Source organism: Chroicocephalus ridibundus, chromosome Z (assembly GCF_963924245.1).
Source record: "Chroicocephalus ridibundus chromosome Z, bChrRid1.1, whole genome shotgun sequence".
NCBI lineage: Eukaryota > Metazoa > Chordata > Aves > Charadriiformes > Laridae > Chroicocephalus > Chroicocephalus ridibundus.
Window position 1 is genome coordinate 71,694,805 of NC_086316.1, and position 26,950 is coordinate 71,721,754.

The 26,950-nt window shown below is 40.5% G+C and overlaps 1 long non-coding RNA gene across 2 annotated transcripts; it reads right to left on the reverse strand.

The window, feature by feature from the left end:
- Window positions 1-8,073: 8,073 nt before the first annotated feature.
- LOC134509015 (uncharacterized) lies at window positions 8,074-14,128 on the reverse strand. Of its 2 annotated transcripts, none has more exons than XR_010069215.1 (3): window positions 13,999-14,128; window positions 10,244-10,527; window positions 8,074-8,607 (listed from the first exon to the last, which is right to left on the reverse strand). It is a non-coding gene; the product is annotated as an uncharacterized LOC134509015 (long non-coding RNA). The 2 variants fall into 2 exon arrangements; XR_010069216.1 differs by having other exon boundaries at window positions 10,238-10,527.
- Between the last annotated feature and the right edge of the window lie 12,822 nt (window positions 14,129-26,950).

A 26,950-nucleotide genomic window follows, 5' to 3' on the forward strand; every position in this document is an offset into this window, starting at 1 on the left:
GGAAACATTTTTTCACTGAAAGGGTTATTAAACATTGGAATAGGCTGCCCAGGGAGGTGGTGGATTCACCATCCCTGGAGGTGTTTAAAAAAAGGGTAGATGGGGCACTTAGGGACATGGTTTAGAAGTGGTTTTTGTCAGGGTAGGTTAAAGGTTGGACTCGATGATCTTAAAGGTCCCTTCCAACCTCAGGAATTCTATGATTCTATGATTCTATGAGTTAATTTATTTTAACTTAGACAAATATCTACATTGAGGAAGTCATTGACATATTTAACTTTAATTATAAATACTCAACTAGACAAAGGTCTCAACTCCTGCTGTGAGCTGATCCATATGAAAAAAAAAATCATTAAATTGGGCATTTAATTATCAGCTTTTATTGACTCAGCCTGGAAAATCTGTTCAATTAATCAAATAGAAATAAACTCCTTTGTTTCTCATTTCTGTGACTATATTAGACTCTCCTATTATAATATATTGTTAGCCAATATCTCCCAGTTATCAGGTATTCCTACCTTGATATTAAGTAGATTTAATTTCTTTATGGAGGCACAAAGGTTAGCAATATATTTTTGTACACTTTTGTACTGTTTTCCAATGGATGGGGATAGCTTCTCGGATTTCAACATATTCTGGAGAATATCCAAGGCCAGTCATAAACACAAACTAGCAGATTATATGAATTCCATAAATTATTAAGGGTCATCATTAGCTAACCTTTCTCCTCATTTCCATTTCCTTTTGACAGGAATAACGACTCTGTTATGAAAAACTTTCAAAAGTATAGGAATGCGGAACATAGGCAGCCCAAATCTGTTTAATAAACTAGTCACAGATTAAAGTCCAGCTACACTGTAGTTTATGGGACAGACTGAATAGTATCAAATAAGCACTTTTATAAACAACAGTCAAGCGTAGGAAATAACATAACTTCTGGAAATTGCAATTTGTTTGTCATTAGTTCATATTAGCATTAAACATCAAGTACCTCGAAACCATAAAAGTGATTTGAAATGATACCTGCAGCAGTACGACCAAACTTCTGCTGCTCAAAGTTGGCCTTTTGGGAGTATGGCTTGTCTATTTTGCACAAAGAAAATCAAATGCAAGCTCCAACCAAAACTCACTATAACAAGTAAATGACCTTCCTACTTTATTTGGGCTGCTAGCTAGGTGATGCATTAGTCCTTAATTCACTTGACAACTTACTTCTGTAGACAAAGCAGGAGTAAAACAGGAATTATCATCCGAGACAAAAGTCTGAAAAGTTCCTGGCAGGACAGAGTAGGAGGAAGCCCCCATGTGATGTAACTCAACACGGCTCAGTTAAAATCACCAGCTGAGAACCTTTATAGCTTGGCGAAGATTTAAAACAAATGTCTCAGAACGTACACGGCCCTTATGCAGACTCTAATAACACAAACTTTCTTTTCAGTTTAAACCCTAATATGGCTTTGTATTAAACTGCTTAGCTCATATTAATAGAGCTGCCTGGTTTTTTCCAGGCATGACAAATAGCTGCTGCTCTTCCATGGTCACTTGAAAGCACTGAAGCTTCACCCAGTCTAATTATGAAGTTGCTGTTGTTAGTTTACGCGTATATCTTTCAATGGAGGCAAGTTATAAGGCTTTGCCTTTGTACTAGTTCAGTGCTGTCTCACTGGATCTCATTTCAGCAAACATGTAGGGTACAGTGGCTTGCACTCCACTGCTAGCAGTGTGTGTGAAAACGCGTGTGAAATTAGGGGGATTTCCTGGGCTTGACATTGCTTTGAAGGGATAGTCAGACCAGTATGGAGAGGTGGTCTACTGTAAAAGGGAAAAAGGTTTAAAAATACGTATTCTATTTATTGTAGATTTTATTTCCTCAGTTCTGGCTTTGGTAATATTCTTCAGGAAACTAAATGATGTCATTTCCTTTCTACAGGCAAGTTACATAAATGCTGGAATACAGCCACTTCAAACACCCTTCAAACAGATGGCCGTGTGTATGAATGCCAGAAAGTGAGAGCAGCCACTTGTAGTAAAAAATGTTACCCCACACATGGTATAATGTTTATTTTATAACCTCTCTCATGGACTTACATGGCTCATTCTTCTAATTTTTCCAGGCACAAATCCCTTAGGAAGTAGCTGTAGAATACCAAAGTAAAATAAATTAAAATTATATAAATAAAATAACTTGAGCAGAGCAAAGCTTAATGCCTCAATAGATATCAACCACACCAGAGAGCAGAACAGAGACAGATCTCAATACCAAGCATTTCATTTGTTTAGTTATTCCAGGACTGAACTTTGAGTAGTAAACCAATGAGACTTAAGAAAACCCAATTCAGTTTAAAGGCTTTATAAAGCTTGGTAGGGAACTTCAGATGGAGGTGTGATGTCTGCATTCCTTGAACATGACCCCATATTTGCTGTAACAAAAGAAAACCTGTCCATAAGACAGTGAGCTAAGGCCAGATGCTGCACTCTGTCACATAGGAGGAGCAAACAGAGCAACTTGGTCCTTAGAAACAGAGACGTGAGGACAGAAGCCAGCACTACATGACTAACCTTCCTGGAAAAGCTCATGCACAGAACCACGAGCAGCTGGAACTACAGTGGTACACATCAGAAAAGAAAAGGAAGACAGCACAAAAGGAAGGGACCATCCCACAGGACACACTGCCACCCATCCTAGTAGACCTACAGCCAGTGCAGCTGCTGGAGGTAGTGCTGCTTCTAGAATCGTAAAATGATAGAATAGTTTAGGTTGGAAAAGACTTTTAAGATCACTGAGTCCAACTGTTAACCTAGCACTGACAAATCCACCACTAAGCCATGTCCCTAACATGTCCCTCCTCAGATTTTGCCATGGTGGGATGAGAAGCAGGCAACACCAGGGGGTCGGCTGCAGCACTACTTTTACAGTGTGAGGAAGTGGCTCAAAGACACCCTGAAGCGGTAAGGCTAACATGAAGACATCAGGGAGTCCACCTCTGGGCGTTACAAAATCCCACGATGCTTTCTAGCACCAAAATCTTTTGGCTTGATAAAACCACGCACCGAAAATAGTGGGTGGGATTTTTCTAAAGGAGTTCAACATTGTTATGACTCTGTTAAAATCTAACACAATGGGAGAAGTCCCTGACTTCAAAAGGAGTGGCAGAAGGCCAAAGCACAGCACTTCTAAAGTTTCTATCCAGGCCGTTTTGAGGCTATTTCCTTTCTTGCCTGCATTGCAGGCAAAAATATCACCCTGACTCCAGAACTGTGGCTCCAGTATCATGACTCTGCCATGTGAAAATTCAGCTCTTAAATGTGGCAGACTGGTTTTCCTCAGGTGGGAAAAATCATTGACAAAGGGGTCTGGAAATATCTCTGCAGTTTAACCTGATTTACTCATTCACTGCAGCCTGGTAATGGAGGCAACCACAAACCATTACAGGCAATTTCCTTTTTTTTTCAAAAGTTTCCACTCATACTGCAGTGTCCAGTTCCCAGGAAGCTTTTCTGTCCCAGGAGTCTCTTCCAAATACAGGGAATAAAGTAAAAGGAAAGTTTCAGCTGGATGCCGCGGCTTATTTCAATGACCTTTGCATAACAAAACAATACAGCATTTCTTCATAGTAGATAGGGGCACTGCCATTTCAACTCCTGGTAGTAATGATAACAAATAAAGTCTCACGATATTGCCACGTATCATATTAAGCTTGCTGGACAAGGGTCACTGAGGTTTCCAGGGGGCTGTGATGGAAGGCAGAGATGTTTCACTCTACCTCCTTGCTCTCTGTTCCCCAGCCATCATAATGTCTCAGGGCTCAGACCTATTTTCTGGGAAGCTTTACTCAATTGTGAAGGGTGAAAAAAAGCAGCGTTGGCAATGCCAGGATCCTTCCCCGCAGACCCTTGGGGGCACCACATGGGCAGCAGCTTGTCCTGGCTGCAAGGGAAGGAAAGGCATGCTGCCTGCTGGAGCGCAGCAAGTGAGGGAGCTGCCCATCTCCATCCCTTTCCCTCTCCACGCTCCCCAAGAAGAGAGGGCGTGCACGCAGCCATGTCCTGCCCTGCAGGAAGCAATGCAGGAGCTTGAAAACAGGGGCACCGCAGGGACAGGCAGGGTAAGTCAGTGCTGGATCAAGCCAAGGCAAGAATTGCAAGGTAAGGCGCATGACTGATATTGCAGATATCTCAACAACATCAATGGCAAATAATTTCAGCATCACTTGATAGCACAGTACTTATATGTGATGGGGTTATTGTCCATTACTCCTGCAACGGCTACAAACTTGCTCACCTGCTAACAGTAATTGTGAGTTTCTGCGTAACAGTGCTACAGCTGTCAAAGCCTGCTATGGAATTCAGTTCTTGGTTCAAACACTAGGTTAACAAAAACCACTCCACAGTACAGCAGCAAATGGCACCAACCTTGCTTGAGAAGGTAACAATCCATTTTTAATACCTCTTTATCGCATTTTGTCTCCTTGCACTACAGCCATGCAGAAAGAGAACTATCCTTGACTACAGATACATCAACAAAATAAAGTCCCAAATCTTACTTTTCATTCTTTTTGCAGGACAGAAAAAGTTGCTCAGAAGTCCACTGATAATACATTGGCCTGAAACACCCAACTGTATGAAAGAGGCCACAAAAGAAAAGAACAGTGTCCTTTTGATTCTTTGCAGTAGTGATCAAAGCTAGCCGTGTGGCGTAAGACCCTGAACAGGCCACATTTTCATGCTCAGAGGAGTGTCAGAGCAGATGAGAAGAAGGGAGAGAGTACAGGGGTTGCACAGGTTTCCCCACTCTTGTGTAATTCCGTCCCCAGTGAAGGACTCTGCGTAATAGTTTGCTCTAGGGCAACCCATGGAGCAGCAAAACCCAGTGCTACCAGTTGCCATGGCTGCCAAAGCCAAAATTTAATCTGAGTCATTTGTGCAGTTTGCCTTATCATTCAACACTGTGAGCGGAAGGTCTGCTCACGCTGGGGTCGTTCTGTGCTCGCTGTGCAACAGGGACAAGGAGTCACTTGGACGAAGGTACAAGCAGGTGCTGGAAAATGGCAGCTCATTTGTTTCTCTCATCTGCAGTGCTCCCTTTTTTCATCTCCAAGGAGACTGATTGATCCTCACTGCCAATGCACCAAAACACAGAAATCCACTGCAGTGAAACCGTGAGTCAGAACTCCTCAATACAACTTGAACTGTTAAAGAGCCAAGAATCAATACACTCTGCCGAGGAAACAGAACCAAACGTACCAGCCATTGCTGCAATGAAACCACTACTTTTTTACTACTGTTACAAGTTCTTTACTTAAGGTCTTGTGACTCTTTGGAATGTCAAACGTCTCCATTCAGGATGTTTCTTGCCTGTATTTTGTGTGTATTTGATTGCAAAAGAACAGTTTAGAGATCCTATTACCTTAAGGTAGAATTGTGTCCTCAAATGTTTTTATGCTTCTCTTGGGCTCTGCTGCCTGAACTCCACCAAATAGTCTAATAAGTTCCATATGCCCATTTTTTTGAAGAACACATTTTCAAAGCAGCAAATGTTTTGACGGATTGGCTCACAGAGAGCCTGAATGCTGTTATACACATCGTTTAGCATTCCACAAGGCCCCCACTGTTAAATTCTGGGAATGTGGCCAGAGTGACCTACCTAATACTGCACTAACTAGCTTTAAAAAAAAAAAAAAAAAAAAAAAAAAAAAAGAAGAAATTCTTAACCATTGTGCTGCACTAAAGCATATTTGGAATTTGAACATGTATTTGCTGCCCTGGTAATTTTCGTTTGAGATGTGTGGGAATTAGGCTGACACATAACTGGACTCACAGAAAAAATGTTTTGCATAAAGCTAAAAATATATTTTTAAAGTAGCTCACACACTTCATCTAAAGCAGAAACTGGGGCCCCCATTTTGCAAGAAGTTCAACACCACCTGAGAAGCTGAGCCTCCCACACACATTGAGTTCAGGCAAACACAAGCATGTCCAATACTATCTAAAGAACAAACCAATTCATTATAGAGCTTGACACTTCATTCAGAGCATAGTGGAAATATTTAAGAGAATGCAGCAAACACATATGCCTGTAATTTAGATACATATTATGAAAGCATCCAGGACTGGAAAAAAAGTGCTCACACATCTATTTTGGTTAAGGAAATGTTCTAATGTTTTTTTAAAGACTTCAACTCCTGCTTTGATTTTTCCGTCTCCTTTTTGTAGCGTCAATTTGTCCTTTCTCTCTTCATATACTGCACTCAGGTCAAAATATTCTGGAAAGCAGGTGCGGTTCTGCTAATTTCTTTACATGTTGAAGACAAGAGACTTGAGCAAACCGAGAAACAAATGATCGGTTTAGTACTGCAGTCTCTGATCTCCCATGCTGAAACCAAATGATGCTTACTTTTTCTCCTGACAGAAAGGAAGGAAGGAAGGAACGAACGAACGAACGAACAAACGAACAAAAAAACGAAGGAAAGAAGGAAGGAAGGAATTGAAGGAATTATGATGCATTTGTTTATCTGGAATGGGAAATTTCCTGAACTGCCATACTCATTCTGTGTATATAATCCACATAAAATCCAATATCTAATGTTAGGCCAAAGACAGAAGAGAGAAAAGCAGTAAGAAGGACATGTGGGTGCTAAGATATTCTCTGTCTCTGCATATATGATGAAAGGCAAGGCAGGGTTAACAACCCAGGATGGTTTAGCAACATATACGTTTGGGAGTGGCAGTTATCAGACGTGTTCAGTAGCTGATGTGGAAATCACCTATGTAGTTACCATAAGCTATATACGGCATAATTTCTTTCACCCAGGCCAATTAGACTGCAAATACAGAAAGCATGAAATGTATGCATATGTTTGTGTGTGTGCACATGTGTGTGTGTAAAAGCAGCTGTTTAATGCAGGAATACATGTACCTGCAATAGGAAACCAGATTTCCAAATCTGTGCCGCTGTTGCACCTCTATATTAGTGTCACACCTCTAGGCTTACTTATTGGAGACAGTTTTCGTTGAAGCAATGTTGACCCACAAGATGTGTTTTAGGGAGGAAATAATACTTTGTAGACGGAATGGTTTACACTAAATTTAGGGATATTTTATGGTTATCTGCTCCACTTCAAATATTGGCTACAGATTTCTGTTGTCACCAGTGGCTATGCTGACCTGTTACTCCAGAGGCTGGAATGCTGCTGGCTGTGCCTGTCACCAAGATGCTGAAGGACTGGGGAAAAAATGAGACCTTTGCAAGCTCCTAGCAGTCTATAATGACAAATACAACATGTCTGGGACATACTGTCAAGAATAAGACACCAGCTCTGGACAAAGATCAGTGGGGGGTGTAAGTATTTGTGCTAAAGTACAAAGGTATAAATGTGATGTTGAAACCATGTATTTGAATACACACAACAGCAACAAACTGGAGGAGGCAGAATAAGGAAAACCAGTGAATGTGCTTTCCGATAACTGGTTTGTTATCTCTTCTTTACATTCTTCAGACTACCTTGCAGTGCCTATACAATTTACTGTGTGACTATAAAGGACAAAGTCAAAGTTTTATCTGTTAAAAGACAAAGTCTTTGGCATTAATGCCAATGTGAGACACATATTACCACCCTGAGCCACTCTCCTTAGTTGTGCTGGCACAGCTGCTTGTGCAGCAATGCCATGAGGCACTGTGAACCAGCTTATAAACAGATCGCATTTCCAGAAACACTCCCAAAAACTGTTTTCTGAAGCTGACGATCTCCTCAGTCTGATTCATCAACAGCTGCACAAACCGTTGTGTTGGAACATCTGAAGGGGTGATGCATTAACTGGTATAATTAAACTGGAATAATTGCCAAAGACCTAATTTTCTGAAATCACAGCCTGCTTTCTATGTGTATTAGATGTTTTTTCTCCTAAGAAACTGACTAGTATTTCTCCTTTGAGAACTGTCTGTGAATTACTAAACCAGCCTATAGAGGTTCTACATATATAAAATAACCCTCAGGTTTTACTGTTGTGTGGTGCTTTCTAAAACGTCCTGAGAAGACACAATTCCTATTGCAGCAGAAACCTAGGGTTTACAAAGGATACCTCTTCTGGATCACTGATCCCCAAGGGCTGCAATTTAGAACAAGTTTTGCAAAATCAAGAAAAATAAATGCAGGGAGTATTCAGGAATTAAATTCAGGGACAAAACAATGGTACTTTATTGCTCTGACCTCATTAATCCCAATAAGTGAACATAACATTGATTTGCAGTTGGTTCTGTTCCTCCTGCTGACATCACGATTTCAGAACTACTTTGCTTAGAAAAGTTTAAGGGATAACTTTGAAATTATTGTTTTATTTGTTCTTAATTTTGTCAGAATACTTGTTTACAGAAGAAAAAGAAAATCTCAATAGTATATTTGAACAATCCACACTCCACTAGCAAGCATTGCCACAAGAAACATTTCACTTATCCAAATGGTGATGCAGTCCCAAATTGTTTGTATTTGTGATGTTCTAGTAATAGGGATAGGGGAGAGAAGCTTATTCACATAGGTTTTTAGTTCAGCTGTCTGCTCAGTCATGTACAGCAATAAGTATTTTTCAGATTGTCCTTTAACAGGCAGTTTTCTGTGGAGAGAAGATGAAAATAAAGTTATTCTCATGCAATTACAGAAAAGTCTTCGAACATTTCTTAAAAGAAACGCACACAGACTGCATACACAAAGCGTGGTATTTCAGATTTCTGGATGTGGTTTTAGCAGGCCTTTCACTTTAAAATACTTGTTTATTTAAAGTCCTGCATGCCATTCTTTGATGAAATGGGTTAACTTTTTTTCATTGCATTTTGGCTGATAAGAAAGTCAGTAACCAGAGATCTCCCTAACCACTGGGAAATCATGAAGAGTCACAGATTATGGCCTGTGACAGCTCTGGGATTCAAGGACTGCCTCAAGATGAAAACCCCGTGGATATCACACTGCCTGGGATCTTTGTGGGGTTTGGTATTTTCCCTGTGGCCTCACCTAAAGCTATGGCCAAAGCCAAAGTCTTGCCCAGTACCAAGACAAGGCAGGAAAAAAAGAGGAGAGTTCCCCATCACTGCTCCAGTGTGAATGTCACATAACATAATGTATGGACCAGTTTGTCACAACCCATCCCAGATCCTACATGCCGCGACAAAACCTTCATCATGGAAGATATTTTCCCTAAATCCAGTTCTGATTTTTTAACCTGATCATCAAGTTAGCCCTCTCCATCAGACCCTCCTAAGATGTGGGAGAGAGGGTATCTATGCTAAATACATTATTCTGTATGTTGTGTTCATTAGGGTTATGTTAGCAAACAGCCAGCTGAGACCTACAGCTCGATCAGCTCTGCCCTAGGTTGCTACTACATCTGGGACTTCAAGCATCTCCAAGGTTATGGGGTTGGCACTAGCCATCATGTGGCCCATGCTCTCAGTTTTGCTCAACAGATGTGAAAATGTGGGTCTGTGCTGCAAATTTGGTGACAATGCTTGAAGGAGTGAAATATTAAATATTCTTCTTTTTTAAACATACATATAAAGCAAAAATGTAATTAAGATACATTTGAGTATTAGCACAGGACATGCATGGAGCAATTATCTCTGTAGAGAAAAGAGCTTGACAAGGCATTTAACTGCAAAATCTACAAGACTTAATTTTGTCACAACAATGCCCGTTATTCCTTCAGCAAAAGCTGTTGCCATTCTAGGATGCCCGCATCACCTTTACTGTTGCTATTTGGAATACTGCAGCTATTTGGCATAAGCCATAACAGTTATTAATAGCCAATGGGCTACTAAGAAGTGGCACTTAAATCTCCACCATCTCCTCTGTCTGGTACTAAATATTTCCTCTTAAAACAATTAGTTTAAAATTTCATTTGCATGTAGAAGGATCGGTACATTTGTAAATGTCCTTTACAACAAAGCAGAGAACCGGCAAGAAAAACCAAGCAGGATCCGTGTCCTCTGTGACCTGGTTTATCAGGGCGTTCACTTGGTCAAAATTTAATGTAAATAATGGTGGCTTCCTCTTGCTGACAGTCTGAGTGGGTTTGCTTGATCAGCACTAATAGGGAAAAGGGTAAGAGAAAGATTAAATGATCAGGCCGCAAAGGAAAATTTTATGTGTAACACTGCAGTGCAGCAATGACCTGTCAGTGATGGTATTTGCTTATTTCTTGAGCCTATTTAGCACTGGTGTGATTTGGAAACAAAAGCACATAGACTTACACTCACTTCATTCAGCTACCAGTACGTTACATTGCCACAGGATGATTCAAAGTGGGAGATCATTTTGAAGTGCAGGGAACCAGGAGAAGGTGAGAACCACATTAACGAGCCGTGCTGAAGGGCTTTGGGGCAGGGGTACCTATGGCTGAAAGGGCTCTGATAGCAGGACAAGCTGGTGGACCCAGGAGGAGAAGCTGCTGGCTGGTTGTACACCTGCCTGGAGACTCAGAACTTGGCAGGGCAACAGGAAGGAGAGCCATGTTCCTCTGGGCACTGGACTGGAATGGCACCTGCAGAGGAGACAGGTTAAAAAGGTTCACCCACATGCACTAATGCAAACTCCACTCCGGAGGCTTTGATTTGCATAGGACACAGTCACTGGTCTCAATCCAGCTTCCAGCACAGCATCAGACTTTCTTGGTCTGCTTAAGACCGACATTCAATAATGGTACCCAAATTTGGGTGAGCCTGACTACTCACAATTTGTCTTTATACCAGTGGTAACAGAGTTTAATTTTGCTGCTGCAGCAAGACACAACAAGGGAGAGTGGACACAGAGGGACAGGATGTATGTGGGGAGTTCAGATGAGAGAAAGGGTGTAGAAGGGATCAATATTATTGCAGAGGCCTTCAAAACTTGAAGCCCCTTCCCCTGCCCATGACATTCTTCTGCCTGCACACTAGTGCTTTTAAACTATAAAATGTACTAAGATTATAAAGGGAAACTAGGACATGGAAGAAAATATTTTCCCAGCCATAGGAAAAGTACACCTACCCATAAAAATCTGCTCAGATCTACCTAAACAAATCTGAACATGTTGTGTTTCAGCTGTTAAATACATCTCCATCAGGACTTTGCAGACCAAGGCAAGAAGCGTGTCAAGGCACCAGGGTCAAGATATAATTACCTTGTGACAGGGGCTGAGAAATGCCTACGCACCAGAAACCAGTCCCCAGACCCCAGGTGGCATGAGAGCACTATCCAGGCAGGAGTATATCCAGCCAAGAGGAGCTTATGCACAGGAGTCTGGGACAGAAGAGAAAGGAGCAAGCTGCTGCCTGCCTGTGCAGGGAACGTGGAGAGAGAGGACGGGACTGTGACGCTGCTGTCAGAGCTCAAGCTCCCATGCAGCTCCTTTCCCCAGTGCAGCCCACGGTCCTGCCAGGCCCCTCTGTCCCCTGGCTCCTTCCAGACCCTGTATCCTCTCCCGCTGACAGACCGCTGCCAGTTGCCTGACACTTACTTCTTCCAGTGACCACCACCTGCCAACCCCTTCACCTCAGATGGTGTCAGCAGACACAGGCAGAGGTCAGATATATCTTCTGCTATTCATCACCTGCCTCCCTTACGGTATGGCTATTTTTGCTGAACCCAAACACTGAGCACTGAGTGATAGCACCACCACACTTTCCCTTTTCTTTTCTCCATCTTTGTCTTTCTCTTACTAAGAACACCACAGCCTGTTCTGATTCCAGCCTGCAATACATGCCCTATCTGTCAGAAAGTCCCATGGTGAGAAAAATAAACTAATTGATATATTTTTAGTATTTCACTTACATTTCCCAGATGGTCATCCAGCAACCCTATGCCCTGGTGTTCATAATTAAACCCCTGTAGTCTATTACAGCCTACCAGAAAATGCCATGGGACCTGAGTAATAGAGCCAGCCACATAGCTTTAGCAAAACTTGGCAGGAATATTCAGCTGGTTCTCTTGCTTTTCTTTTCCTCCTCCAGTTCTGTGCCTTGACTCCTCTTTTGTTAGTTTTGGAGACGCTCATTGACGTAGCAAATACACTACAGAAATTGATGCTGAAATTGCACAGGGTTCTAGAGAGGCTGGAAAGAACTCGTAATGGTGCTAAGATGGGCAATGTCATCCAATTCTATCCCCTCGGTGCTAATTACAGCAAAATAAAAGTCCAGCTTTATCCCTGGGATGGTGCTTGAGCCACAGCCATTATTCTCACTCCTCACCACTTCCACTGTCCAATCCACCCCCAAGTCCTCTGAGTCATCAAAATTGCCTTTAGCCTTCTTCACTACTGGCAAACAGGCCAGATTTAGGCAGGCAGCACTGCAGCAACACTAGGATGTTGCGACACTTTCAGACCTTGGCACTTTAGTCATCCCATCAGCAGAAAATGCGAGGAAAGAAGAGGCAACCAAGTTTCACTTTTGCCACTATTGAATATTATGACATTGTCATTTAAAACGACAGCAGATACTGGTACTACCCGGTGCTGAAGAAGGTTTTGAGGTTACTACCGTGACCTGGAGCATTTGTCAGTAGTAGGAAAAGTAACTGGCCAAGATAACGAAACAGAAGTGCAGGAAGGAAGCCGCTGGCCCAAGCCTCCTCTCAGTTAAGTTGACAGAAAGGTTTCCACTGGTTTCAGCAAGAGGAATGTTATTACAACAGGTCTGAATGGTCTAAAAAATCTGTAGATACCATAAAACAAATAAGAAAACTTTACCATTACTGAAATGCCAGAATAAAACCTGAATCGCGGCACACCGAGAGCAGAAATGGTAAGGCATTTCCATTTCGTGCCTGCAGAGCAAAGAATGAAAGCAGCCTGGGAGCTAGCAGAGCTCCCTGCCGTGACAGAGACATGGCGAGGGAGAGATTTTCAGCTTGGCAGCACCTGGCCAGCCTTCCAGCACACTGGGCTCTACCAGTGCCATGGAAGACACAGGAGGAGAGCAAGTGCTCTGCTCCTCATCCCTCCTGGCAAGGACAGGACGCAGGCATTACCCCGAGAGAAGTCTCTCACAGCAGTGTGAGGTCCGGGTTTAGCCTGACACCAAGGAAACTGAGGTAACCGAAAAGTTAAAACTGGAATGATGACTGGATGCTCTAAAATCAGGAATAATTCCATATATGTCCATAGGGAACATCATCATTTCATTATGCATTGATGTTAGAAGACCCAGGCTTCAAAACTTCCCAGGATTTTCTTTTAGTTCACCTGTAGTAGTATAACTTAACAGTACAGCTACCGAAAGACGTAAACAGGTATTTCAGTAAGGAAGATAACATTAGCATACTGCTCTAACATTAAAAAAAATTGCATTGGTATCTGTGGTAGTTCCCTCTCAAAATGTCAGTTTACACCTTGTAATTTTGATGCTTTTATATGTGCTTTTATATGTGTTTGCAGATTCTGCACAAAAGTTATGGAACTTTTTGTGCAGAATCCTTAAGAAGTAATAGAATGCTACCATAAGAAGTAACTAGCAGAAGAAATAGTCACCTGCTTCACACATTATTTTAAAAGAGTTAAAAGAATTTTATAAAATCCTTTTGCTGTCATGAAAAGGATCCTGTGATTTAGACAAAGGAGTGCAGGATAGTGATATTTCTCTTATTCCATTTAATGTTATTCAACCACAACATCGTTATGCTGGCTGCTGAAAAATAACAAGGAATGTCTTAGGAGAGCTGGCACAACATGCCCTGTAGGCAGTGTTCTTCCTCCTGTCTACTGGAAAGAATCCCTGTTAAAATATTTAGAAAAACAAATCTTGTATTATTTTTAACAGCTATACTTATGCTAGCCTCAAGAGAGAAAGAGAGAAAGGAAGGAAGAGACAGAAAGAGGGAGAGAGACAGAGACAAAGATTGAAAAAGTGAGAATTTTAAAAATACAACCAAGAGAGAATTAAAAAACAAACAAAAAATAAGTGAAAAGAAGATCAAGATTGTTTTTCAGATTACCCAAACATTTGTTTCACATTTTACCGTGTTTCTCACTGACCTGATGATGAAACAGACACCTTGGATCGCCTTTATGACACAGACTATTCACATCTGAGTAGAAATGATTTAAAAATAGGAGAGAAACTGGTTGAAGACCTGAGAAAAACAAGGCTGGTGTCTCAAACAGCAAGATGATTAAAATAATGTTCTGTGACTGTGCCAGGCTTTGGGTCTATATCTGGAAGGCAGGAAATGCTCTCAGGGATGTGCTGGGAGACTTTGGGTAATCTAATTGATCTCCCTCTGCTTTTCCATCTGTAAAATGGAAATAATTATACTTGTCTCGTTTCAAATATCATTTGGGATTTGAAAGATGAAGACTTTGTGCCTGATTCCGAGGGGGCCATGACTTCTTCTATTTAGCCTTCTATTCTATTTTAGAATAAAAATACTATTTTCAGAAGGGCACAACTTGCAGCAAATTTGACTGAAATCGGTGGCTGAATGAAATGGAGTTGATTGCAGCTGAGTGCAGCCCCGAATGTTTCCATTTGTACTGTCAGGAAATACACCAATTCCAGTCTTTTCTGTGGTTGAACAAATATTCATTATATCTATGGGTACAATGCATTGCATTAAAATATATTTTATGTTGACAGCTTTTTATTCCCATCCATAGAATACCAAATGGTGGTCACCTATATAAAATGTGAAGTGACACAGCATTGAGTTAGCTTTTTTGATCTGTTCTTGTAAGAATGATAAACATACCCTGAAGGAGATAAAGAGTTAAAGCAGAATGGACTCTAATGGCTAGCCTATGTTTACATTTCTGTGCAATTCTCCAACAGTTTTCCCTCATATTTACATTCCTATAAATGCCCCATTTCCTGTTGCGTGTATCTGTTATGCCCTGCTATTAACCTAAATTGTGACTGCCTGGATAGGAGCTGCTGCCTTAGTTCTCCTTTTTTTAAAAACTTTGGGTTTTTTTACTGCACACGGTAAGGGGCAACCTGGCTGGTGGCTGAATATTGGTGCTTACACAAGGGGTGCAGGTACATGAATGTTTTGCAGACTTGGGCCCTACTTTAGTTGGTAGTGATGACAGAATTGATATCCATGATGGACTAGGAAGTCTGCAAAGAGGGAGTGTTTGCAAAGGCTAAGGATAGCGTGATAACGCTGAGCTTCCATAGTGCCCTCCATACCAGCAAGTGAACGCAAAGCTGACAAGGTCACCTCTGAGTTGCTCAGTGAGGGTCAGATGCTCAGTTGAGGTTAGCCCTAGCAAATGCCCCTCAGGCAGCCACCTGGAGCTACCAAACCTGGCCATCCCTATAGCACAGCAAGAATCTGTAAAAAAATGTAATGTAACATCATGCTCCATCAACTCTAGAAGAATAAAGCTGGCAGAATAATAATAATGTTACCAATGAAGCCTACTTGTAAAGCTGTAGCACACACTTGGAGAGCAATTGTAAATAAGCTTGCCAAATATTTGTTAACATCACAGAAAGACACTTCATCACAGTATTTCAATAAAAAGGAGATTTTAAATTTACTCTTGGCAGTAATGGTGTGTAGTACGAGATACTAAACAGACATTAACAAGAGTGATTAAACATCAAGGTTTATCAACTTACAAAGTAAATATTGGTGCAGGATGAAGGCAAGGTTAATATTTGCCTCAAGAGACAATGAATTTTCATGATCGACAAAACTTCAAGTTAGCCAAGGCCTCTAACACCCTCCAAGTTAGACTGGTATTAATCCAGAACAAGTCAATTGAAGTAAATGCAGTTGTAGCAGTTTGAAAAGAAGACAGAAGGTAAGCTTAAAATATTTTCTCTTTTCCCTCAAAACAATAGCCTGATATTGCAGGTATAATTTGGAAAGAATTTTTTAAAAACTTTAGTCCTGTAGTAGTTACTGTTAAATAGAAAGAGAAAATGCCCAAGTAGATCTATTACAGTGTGACATGACTGAAGAACCATGCAAGGAAAATTATTTTAAATTTCTGAGATGGCAGCCAAAAAGAAATGTTGATTTGTAACCTAAATGAAATAAACAGATAAATAGTTTGAATAAGCATTAGTTGTAATGGTCATAGTTTTAGAAATCAGTAGCTAGCTTCTGAACAGATAAAAAACAAGAGGATTTGCATTGAATTTTAAACCCCTGAATCTGCCTTGAGAATAATCCCACCAAATTCACATAACACACTGCTGAATCCTAGTTTTAAAGAGTTCCTTATCTGGTCTTTTCCATCTCATTGCTAGCTGTAATTTTACTTGCATATAATATAAATCTAGATCTCTTAGGATTACACAATCTGATTAGCTATTTTGTTACTTGAATTTCATATGGATAATTTCAACAGAATTAAACCAGTAAAACAATGGAAAAATGCCATTGGAAATGAGGCAAGCTCATCTCTTTTCTGAAGCCTGCCTTGTCTGCCAGAGATGTTCCACAGGTCATATGACCTAAACTCTAATTTCACAAAAAAAACCCAACCCAAACACTTTAAATGTCCTTTTAAGACTTTCTCAGAAGCAAGGATTTCCCATCACCAATAATACATCAGGTTCTTGTGCAAAGGGCAGCCACGGAGGATTCTTGCAACATCAAAAACAAATCCACCCTTGAGGGATCTTTAAAACATATTTCAAAATATGTTCTAACCAAAACAAGCAACACACACATGGCAGAAACATTTTATTGTCACTTCTCAGCCATTAGTTCACTTCTGTGTGTAAATGATTTCTTACACTGTTATTCTACTACCTGAATGTTATGGTGTTCTCCCCAGTTCCTGAAAAGACGAAAAAGAGGGTTTATGATGTCCCTTTCTTTACATGTAAGACTGATAACTTGATAAAGGTTTTGCAATCGCTTTTCCAAGGACAAACAAGGAAGAAAAAACATCCCAATTCATATCACCAACGTGTATGGAGGACTTTGATACCAAGCTGGTTTGCCCGATGTAACCTCAAAAAGCACAGCATACGAGTAAGAAAAACATAGCTCTGGAAGTATATGATGTTGGTATTGGCAATGAATACTGCTGAACTGCAGTGAAATACAGGATGCTTCTGCTGTTTCCTTTCTGCAGAATACATTTGCTTTTGGAAGGGTTCTTTTAAGGCATGTTCTGCAAATATAAACTGTCTGATGTAAAAGAGTTGCTTGCTAGCCTGATCACTTTTTACAAATAATTTATTTCTCTTCATCAGGAATAATCGTGTCTGACAAGGGCACATTTAAAGTTACAAGCAATACTGAAAGAGATTGGGTTTTTTAAAATTGCAAAAGTCAAAGTAGTTTGTATTGTACATAGAGATTCAGGCAGTTTGGCACAGGCATCTGTGTAAGCTTAAATTAATGTTTATTTATCCTAACAGACAATAGAGCTGAAATAGTCCAACTTGAGTTCAGAATTCATGCTTTTACTTTCAGGGGGAATTAGCCCAGTCCAAAACCACAGAATTGATCCCAAAGTCATAAATTATATTCTTCTAATGGCAATGGTCTAATTGGAAGGAATGAGCTACATCATACTATTTTCTAATTCTTGGGTTTTTGTAGTAGTTAAAGTCTAGCAGCCAGTCTTAAAATATCTCAGTAGTGTATTTCTCCATGGAATAACTTGAATGGGAAATGGCGTGGAACTGTACACTGAAGTGAACTCCAGCCTCACCAAAGACAAGGCTGTTGGTTCATGACAACTGCAAACATTTGTAGCTTTGTAGCACCTTCCTTCCAAAGGGAACTTCAACTGCCTTAATTATCTCTGCAGCTGGCAGATTAACTGGCAGTATCTGCAGATGTTTGCCTTGGCTGTCTGACATGTAAGACATGTAAGACCTGGACACATGCACACAGCTTGTGCACATCAACTAGGCTGCAAACAAGCAGCACATCTGACAACTGAGTTAACTCTCACACATGAGCGGTATCTCTCTATACAAGCCTGTCTTCCAGGAGGTACCAGACTTTCTGTGTACTCACCAGACCACTGGCACGAGCCCTGTCTCCCAAGACAAGGGCAGGAATAAGAGAAGTTTGGCAGGAATCAGTCATGCTTGACAACAACTCTAAAGAGCCCCACTTACCGCTGCTGTCCATGAACAGCAACCTATTATGGAAACCCCAGAGAGTCCGTGGCCCCCCGCGTATAATAAGCTTAGGGCAGCTTACAATGTGCTGGCTGTGTCTATCTGGGAAGTCAGAGTAGAGCCATTAGTTAGTGTGCAAGAAATCTGCTTTGCACCGTCTTCTCCACAGAGAGAAGCCCCAGTGCCAAAACCAGTTTCCTCAAAATCCATGCGCAGTTGCTGCCAAATGAAGAAACACCTAAAATCTGTAATTGATCTAGTTTTTCGCGCCGATGCACTCCAGGCAATTGAAGTTCTGCTTTTCAGCATGCCTAGAAACATTTATCTCAACCAGTCTGAGTCACTCAGAACTTATCTTCATAAGCATAGGTTTCTTTCATTCACCGACCTTAACCTAGGCATGATCTGAACACAGCAAAAAATCAGATTCTGCATAAAACATGTCCAGAAAGAGATGGGACAGAGATTCACTTTCAGCCAAAGGCTCTGTCTTCAGAGCACTCAGGCAGGAGCCTGGCCCCAGATTCCTTTTCTGAACCCAAGGAATCAAAATATCAGACCCACACATTCCACAGCAGATAAATGCCCTTTCTGCGAATCCAGAGACTCAAGCGGCCCCACTGCTCCCTGGAATTTCATTTTTCCATGGCAAGTGAAAGAGCTTCACTGGAAGAGATTAAACCTGATCTCTCCCCTTCTCTCCACTTAACAGTTCCTTGTACCCTACTCAGAATGCACTTCTGCAAAAAGAGGTGACTCCAATGCCTGTCAATCAGAGGAGTTAGCACCTGGATGTCTCACACTTGTGTGAAAGCCGTTCCTAGTTAACAGGGGGAACGGCTGGTGTTACCTCCTGTTCTGGAGGTGTTCTTATAAGAAGAAAAAAAAAAAGAAAAAAAAATAGAGTTGCATTCCTTTTCTGAAGAAAGATTGTATACATTTAGCTTGGGGGATGGCCCAGAAATCCAAACCTATCCTGGGCTGCATCAAAAGAAGCGTTGCCAGCAGGTCGAGGGAGGTGATTCTGCCCCTCTACTCTGCTCTGGTGAAACCCCACCTGCAGTACTATGTCCAGCTTTGGAGTTCTCACCATAAGAAGGACATGGACCTGTTGGAATGGGTCCAGCAGAAGGCCAGAGAAGATGATCAGAGGGCTGGAGCACCTCTGCTATGAGGACAGGCTGAGAGAGTTGGGGTTGTTCAGCCTGGAGAAGAGAAGGCTCCGGGAAGACCTTATAGTGTCCTACCAGTACCTAAAGGGGGCGTACAGGAGGGATGTGGAGGGACTCTTTATCAGAGAATGTAATGATAGGACACAGGGTAATGGCTTCAAACTGAAAGAGGGTAGATTTAAATTGGATATCAGTAAGAAATTCTTTACCGTGAGGGTGGTGAGGCACGGGAACAGGTTTCCCAGAGAAGCTGTTGATGCCCCATCCCTGGAGGTGTTCAAGGCCAGGCTGGATGGGGCTTTGAGCAGCCTGGTCTAGTGGGAGGTGTCCCTGCCAATGGCAAGGGGGTTGGCACTAGGTGATTTTTAAGGTCCCTTCCAACCCAAACCATTCTGTGATTCTGTGGCAATCCCAAGGCAATTCCGTGTAAAGAGAGGGTCTTTGCTGCAATCCAGCACAAGTTAACTATGCCCTGAAGAAAAGCAGCTTTCAATTCTCCTAGAGATTTTTAGCCCCAGGTCACTTATTATAAAATCTCTTCACATGTTTCAACTGTGTTAGAGATATTCAGGCCACTTCCAGGGCAAGAAGCAAGTTCACAAAGAGCTCTGGGGAGACAAGTTCATCAGGAACCCTGAAGGAACCCAGAAGCCCCAGGGCTTTTAGACCACTTCACTTTGTCTGAATGTCACCCTGGAACTGCTATTTTGTCCCTGGTTGAGGACAGCTGTTACTCAGGAACCTCTGCACTGTCTGGTACTGTGGGTGGATGTGCCCTAATTCAGACAATGGATCTCTTGCAAAGCACGAATTGCAATCCCAAATTTTAGTTTTGTCTGCCCACCATAACTGTCAATGGAAATACAAAACCAATTTCACTTGTCTTTTGCTTTCTAAGTCTGAATCATCTCTAGACATGGGGATAGGCTACACGCGGAAAAGGAATATTTCAAACAGCTTCAATTTAGAGAAATGAGAATTACAGGACAAAGATGTAAGACTGAATTATTTTAGATTGATTAATTACTCTTCAGTTTAGCAGTCCAGTATTATATCTCCACACAAAGGAGTTGAAATATTGTAATAAACCAATGTAAAAATTATTTTAGAAATTATTTTGTGAGAGAGTTGGGGTCGTTCAGCCTGGAAAAGAGAAGGCTCTGGGGAGACCTTACAGCAGCCTTCCAGTACAGGAGCTGAACTATTGTAATAAACTGATGTAAAAATTATTTTAGAAATTATTTTATGCAATGCCTGTGTGTAAACTTCATATAAGGCCTTTTTGCATCATGCAGTCTGTGAACAGAAAATAATCAATTGTTCATTTTCATAATATAGATTTCAATTTAAAAGGCATAAATCTGCTTTGCTGTAAACAAGTCTAGGCAGAATGTATTTTCTTTTTATATTTAATAAAAAGGAAAATATAAATTAAAAAAAACTGATAACAATTATGCATAATCAAAGTGATAAAAAAAAGACTTTTTCATTGTTCTTTGTTAAAGAGTTTTGTCACACAACTTTTTACAAATAATACCCACATTCTGTGAGCATAATAAATGAAAATTAAGAGACAATGACCATGAGATCCACCATTATTCATTATGAGATAATAGACTCCTGCTGCTATATGAATGGGATTGGGCAAAGCTGAGGCATTTAGAGAAAATAAATATTGAGGCAAAAATGATGATTTCATTTCTGAAATTTGAGATGTTTTCCATTTCTATACATTATGTTATTGGTTAGATTATACGTGTAATATAGCTCTCCAATTTTATCTTATCAAAGTTGGCCCTGTAGTATCAGAACTTACTATTTCCACACCTCTAAAGCCCTATATAAGTCACTTTTGTACACATAAGCAGTTCTATTATAAAAAAATAAAAAGATTTCTCCAAATACAGACTAGCCCAGTGAGTAACCATGTAACACCAAGTTCTCAGGGGCAGATTGTGCCTTTAAGATGCGGTTTTGCTTTTTTGCAGTATGGACATGCCTGATCCATCCCAGAGATTTCTGAAAGTGATTGTGTATCAAAGAGACCACAAACATATCCGGACAGATAGATTTATGCCATATATTCTGACTGAAAGGAAGTTGCTGCGCCGCTACCAATCAGGGACAATAGTGTCCATAAATAAACAATTATCTTAAGTGAGCTTTTTAGCTTTTGTAATTAAGTTATATTCTCTGCTATGAGCACACTCTTGAACTCTAATTGGATACTGGAACTAAAAGCAAGGGCATAGATTTTCAGAACAATAGGAACTCGGGATGATAGTTACCACAAGCTAGCCATTTACCCATGCAAACAGAAATTAACTAATGACATGGTGGCACAAACTGCTGGAAAAATATCTGTATCTTCTTCGGTCTTAACTAGAGAGAGGTTTTTTGGTGTCTCAAGTAACTCTGGTGGGCGGTCATTGTTTTTCACCATCTGAAAACGAAGGGACTGTGACATAAGGCATATGTAGGAAGTTGATTCTCTATGAAAACAGTCATATAAGTTGTGTATATGACCTGTTTTGTCAGAAAAGAGCATGTGATGAAACCCTGAAACCCATCCCTTCTTGCCTTACTGTCCTCAGGTATTTTTGTTTATCATTACGTTAATTTTGTAAGAGGATACAGAAGCCTTCATTGTTGATTACCACTTAATCATGAACCCACAACAACTGAAACACAAAATCCTCACTGTCTAAGGATTTCTGGTGCTTTATGAGATCGTGTGTCTGGTGATTTTTGGTCCCATACTTCAGTATTCATGTGATATACTGGCCAATTGTTTTGTGTTGTCTGACTAGCTGTAATGTGAAGGCCTAAGCTTCATGAGAAAGACAGGGTTTTGATATATGTTTGAAGGTTTTTGTTTCTGCAGTGAAACAAAACTTAGAAGTTTTGAGAAATGCCCATTGGAGAGCTAGGAAAGGAAAATTCCGTGAGAGATCTGCACCTAGAAGAAGTTGGGAAGTTTTCTAGCTCAGCTGTAGGAGGAGGTTTGGGAGGAGAAAGAGGAATCACTAAGAGGCTGCCTTATTTCTTCTATTTCCCTTCCCTCCTCTGTCTGCATTTTGCAATCTGCTGTCCCTAGTGGCGTGGTCATTTCTGGTCTATCAGACCCTTGTGCCTAGCATGGCTTAATCAGTAGTCCAAGTTACTCTTTTACTGTAGCAATGAAAGAAAAGCAAATAGTTAAAAAGTGACTAGGAGTCTTTATAATTGCTGACCTTCAATAGTCTATATAATGTGACTTTAGGCCACTGAGTAATAAATAGACTAGTGTAATATTTACAGACATGTCTGGAATGCAGTGAGTTCCTCTCTTCTCTTTCACGAAGTCATTAATGGCTCTGTGAGGAGTCAGACTACCGCTGTTCATGTTCCCCCAAAACACTTTTATCTCTTGACAGTTTATGCTGATCTTTCTGTTTTGTTTTGATTTGCTGTTCCTTGATCCATTTACCAAATCCTGGGTTTTACAAACTTTTGTAAGGGGTTAAATGTTTTCAGCAAATCATTCTGTGAACTCAGTCCTAGCCATGGACTCCCCAGCCCAGTGATCAGAAGACCTCTTAGAGACAGTGTTTCTCAATCATTTCCTTTCAGGTGGAAAGGACCGTGTTGTTTGTAGGAATAGAAATTTTCCTACTGAAAGTACACAACTCTCCCTCTTTCCCACTCCAGCAGCCAGTTTCCACTGCTTTGAAATTCTGAACACTGAAGCAAATGGGGAAAAATAGGAAATATGTTTTGAAGAGCAGAAATGAAAACATATGGTGGAACAGTTTCTTGCTTTCCTTCTTTTTTTGCCTCTAAGACAAAATCTGAGTGTAATGGTGGCTTCTGAAAACCCCAGCCTTGCAGAAAGAAACAGTGGTCTTTGGTTTTTGAGCTGCGTCGGGTACACAGGATTTACTTATAAGAACACGGAAGGGATTATTTCCAAAGAATAAAAATCAGCACTTTTTAAGAAGCAGAGCAGATTCATAACGTTGTAAAGTTCCATTAAAAAGTTTAGTAATTGTTTGCAGCTGCCTATTAAAGCTATTTCCTTTAAATCCCATGGCACTGAAGGCAGAAAGAAAGAGTCTTTATGCCAATTTTTATACATCTTAGTGTTGGATATAAACCCCTCTGCTGTGGTCCAAAACCATTTTTGGTTTGTTTCTGTTTTATTCCAAATACAGGCAATACATGCAGCCACTTAATGTTCCAAACCAAAAATAAAATCATGAAGAATTAAAGGAATTTAGAGAAAATGCATTAAAATCCTTACAAAACAAGAGAAGTACTGCTGGAACTGCTGACTACTGGACCGTCCATTAAATACTGAATCTGTATCTGCATTCAGCCATGCCTAATTTACAAAGGTAGAATTAAACTTGGGTAGACTCCCTGTCACTTAATACCACAGTACAACTCAAATCTGAGATTTAGTGTCCATGGAGATTTTCATTCCAACTCGCAATTTGCTTTGATTTTAAATGTATGGTAGTTGCACTATGACTCAGCAAAGAATTTGGCCCATAGGTGTATTAAAGAAATGTTGCCCTCAGCTGAACTCATTTACTTCGTAATATTTACATTGTGGAGCTAAATTTGAATTTCAATAGAATGCTTTTACCTTTCACATAACTATTCCATGGCCTAATTATCCACACGGACCTCACTTCCTTGGAAAACAACAGCATTATTAAGTAAAGGCCGAAGGCATTTTGAACACAGCCCAGAGATTTTGGATCCAAACAATATCTATTTTCCAAGCACTATGTGGTATGAAGAGTGAATGGAAATTTTTTTGAAGGAATTTCTCTGTAGGTCAGTACAAAGGCGATTATCACACTTGGTTATTTTTGCACAATAGCAAATAAGGAAATATGAGAAATCTGTCTCATGTTATCATCTTCCTCTGATATTGGGCAAGCTATTCTTGGATTAGTTCAGCAATTTCTTTCCCTTCCATTCCCACCCCCTCCATTTCTGCACATGTGCAATAAACATCTGTGTTAAGACAATGACACATTTCTCACTTCGGACCCATTCCTTTCCCTTTTTAGGGAGAGCTGCTCTCCAGAGGACTCAACAAGTGGCAGCATGTCAGTATTTATTTGTACTTATTATAGAAAAGACAATTTGTCAGCTTTATAAAGTCACTGTTTGGATGAGAGTGTGAGATACAGAGGACTCAGACCGCAATTAAAGGTCATTTTAATCCTGCCTAAATTCAATCCGCTTTGCCAAATCTTTCTGTCTGACAGAACCGCTGCACATGACACAAGGTAAGGAGGAAAAGAGCAAATAGATATATCTTATGTAAAGACATCTTCAGCTAGAGTCTTCCCAAAAGTACTGTGTTGTTTGCTGAGCTAGTCAATGCACTTTGAGAAGATTTCTCTGAGGAGTGACTGGGATGACACAAAAGGTCAATAGCAGAGACTCAGTTAAATACATTTTTCACAGGAAGAGTTTATCATTGTGTCCCACAGTATCTGTGCAATACATCTTGTTTGGTAACTGCTCCAATATCAGTCATGCCTGTCAAGTAGTAATTCTTTCATTTCAGGTTATCTTACAGTGCTCTCATTTCCCTGTTACTTATCATTGCAATATCCCAATAACAAATTCACCAGCACAGGCATTCGCAAAAGAGAAGCACATAATATCCAGCTTCCATCTCCCATAGACAAAGAGATGACTTTTGCTACACAGCTTTGTGTTTCTCCGTGAAATACTTCTACTTCCTTTACTACAAATATTACTATAAAAATAAAAATTACTCTCTTTAAATATACAAAAAAGGAAATGAGTAGTGCACAAAGTAAGTGCTTACACAACCTGAAGAGACACAGCGTATGAGACAGAAAAGCCATGTAAACAATAAAAGCAGAGGAGTAAGTAAGAGAAGAATGATGGGAAACTGTGACAAAAGGAGAAGAAAAATGTAAGCCAAGGCTTACATGTTTTGCAATGTATTTCTACTCTGCAAAATGTATTTTCTTCTCCCTTTATCTACTTCATTACACTTTTGTTTGCTATCCTCTTCCTCTTCAGTTAGAAAGACAAACAGCTCTGCTGTAGCCTGTCTTTTCTTTGTGGTACATACGTGCCCACATGCTGAAACTATCCTTGTCATGTGCGCAGATGGTTAGAGCTGCACCTCAATTTCCCTGCAACCTGTAAGTTTTTTTCTTGGTTTGCTCTGTTTTGTGTTATCTGCCTTTTAGCTGCATCATCTCAAGCAGTGCAAAGGCGTCCTTCCAGAGCTAGGATTTCATTCTGTTCACCTTCAAATCCGACCATCATTTTTGCACTGTGACATGGCTTTGAATATTTTTCTTAATTAAGCCCTGGTTGTCTTTTAGTCTTTCTCTTTGAACTATAGCAATTTAACACCTGATGTTTTCTAGGAAACACACAAGTGCACCCGAAATCAACAGATAACTGTTTTTACTCTAGGCCAGACATTTCATATTCTGTCAATTCAGTTTTCAAATGACAAATTGGGATCATTTGAGATGAACTGAAGAAGCTTGGTTTGCAGACTTTGTACTACTTTACTCTTCACAGTGACGGCAGACACGAATGTCTGCATTTCTTAGATTGCTCCCCTTATTTCTTGCTTATATTTTTTAAACACTTGAAATCAGAAATAGAGTCTTCAGTTGGTTCTCCTAAAATTTCTGCCAATTCTGTCTTTCTGGAAAGGGTTTTTTGAATGTTCTCGCTAAAATTATTTCCTCTTTCACTCGTTTGACTTAAAAGACACAAAAACTGCTCCAGTTCTGCAGTCTGCTAAACTAGAGACATTTCTAGAGACACCGCTGCACTTTCCATATGCAAAAATCAAATAGCTTTCAAACCAAAACAAATACGTTAAAGTTTCAGACAAACTTCATAAATCATGCAAAGATGCACTCTCAACTCAAAAAAACCCAAACCTCAGCCCCGCTCCCCTCCCCCCCAAAAGGAAAACCTTTCTTCTTTCTTTCCAATGGTTTCAATAATCACGGACTGTTTTACATTAACCTACATTTTACAAGTAGAGGAAAAGTGATCATTCATAATTTTTTTATTTCTACTGTAAGGTGCTCCAAATGACTTATCAGACTCCCAGGATTCTTTTTACCACTATATTGGCTACTCCACAAACTACTTACCCCATCATTGTCATCATCATCAGAAGGACCACAGTTCTGAAAGAGCCCAAAGGTCTCACTAGCCTATCTCCAACAGCAGCCATAAGTGGATAGCTGAGGAAGAGTATAAAAGAAAGGCAAGTGCACAGTATTTCCCATTGCTACTCTCTTAGCTTCCCACACTTTTCACCTCAGGATCTTCCTGATATGGATGTGTTTTCCACATACTTAGTAACTCTTACTCGATTCTTCCACCCTGAACTTGTCCAATCACCACTTGAGCCCAGGAGAACGCCTACCTGTCATACTGTCCTTTGATGAGGAGCTCTGTGGTTCTCTTGTGTGAGCCTACTTCCTGCCAGCCTCACTTGAAATTCTCTGATTCTATTACTGAAAGAAAGAATGAGCCCCTTCCACCCTTCACATGCCTTCTGTGATTTTACAGACCACTAGCATATCTCCCCAGCCATCTCTTTTCTGCACCAAAGAATGCTGGATTAGTAAGACATTCCCATATTTTTATGTCAAGAGATGCACGATTTTAAATATTGAGTAGCCTACATGTCTGGGAATGC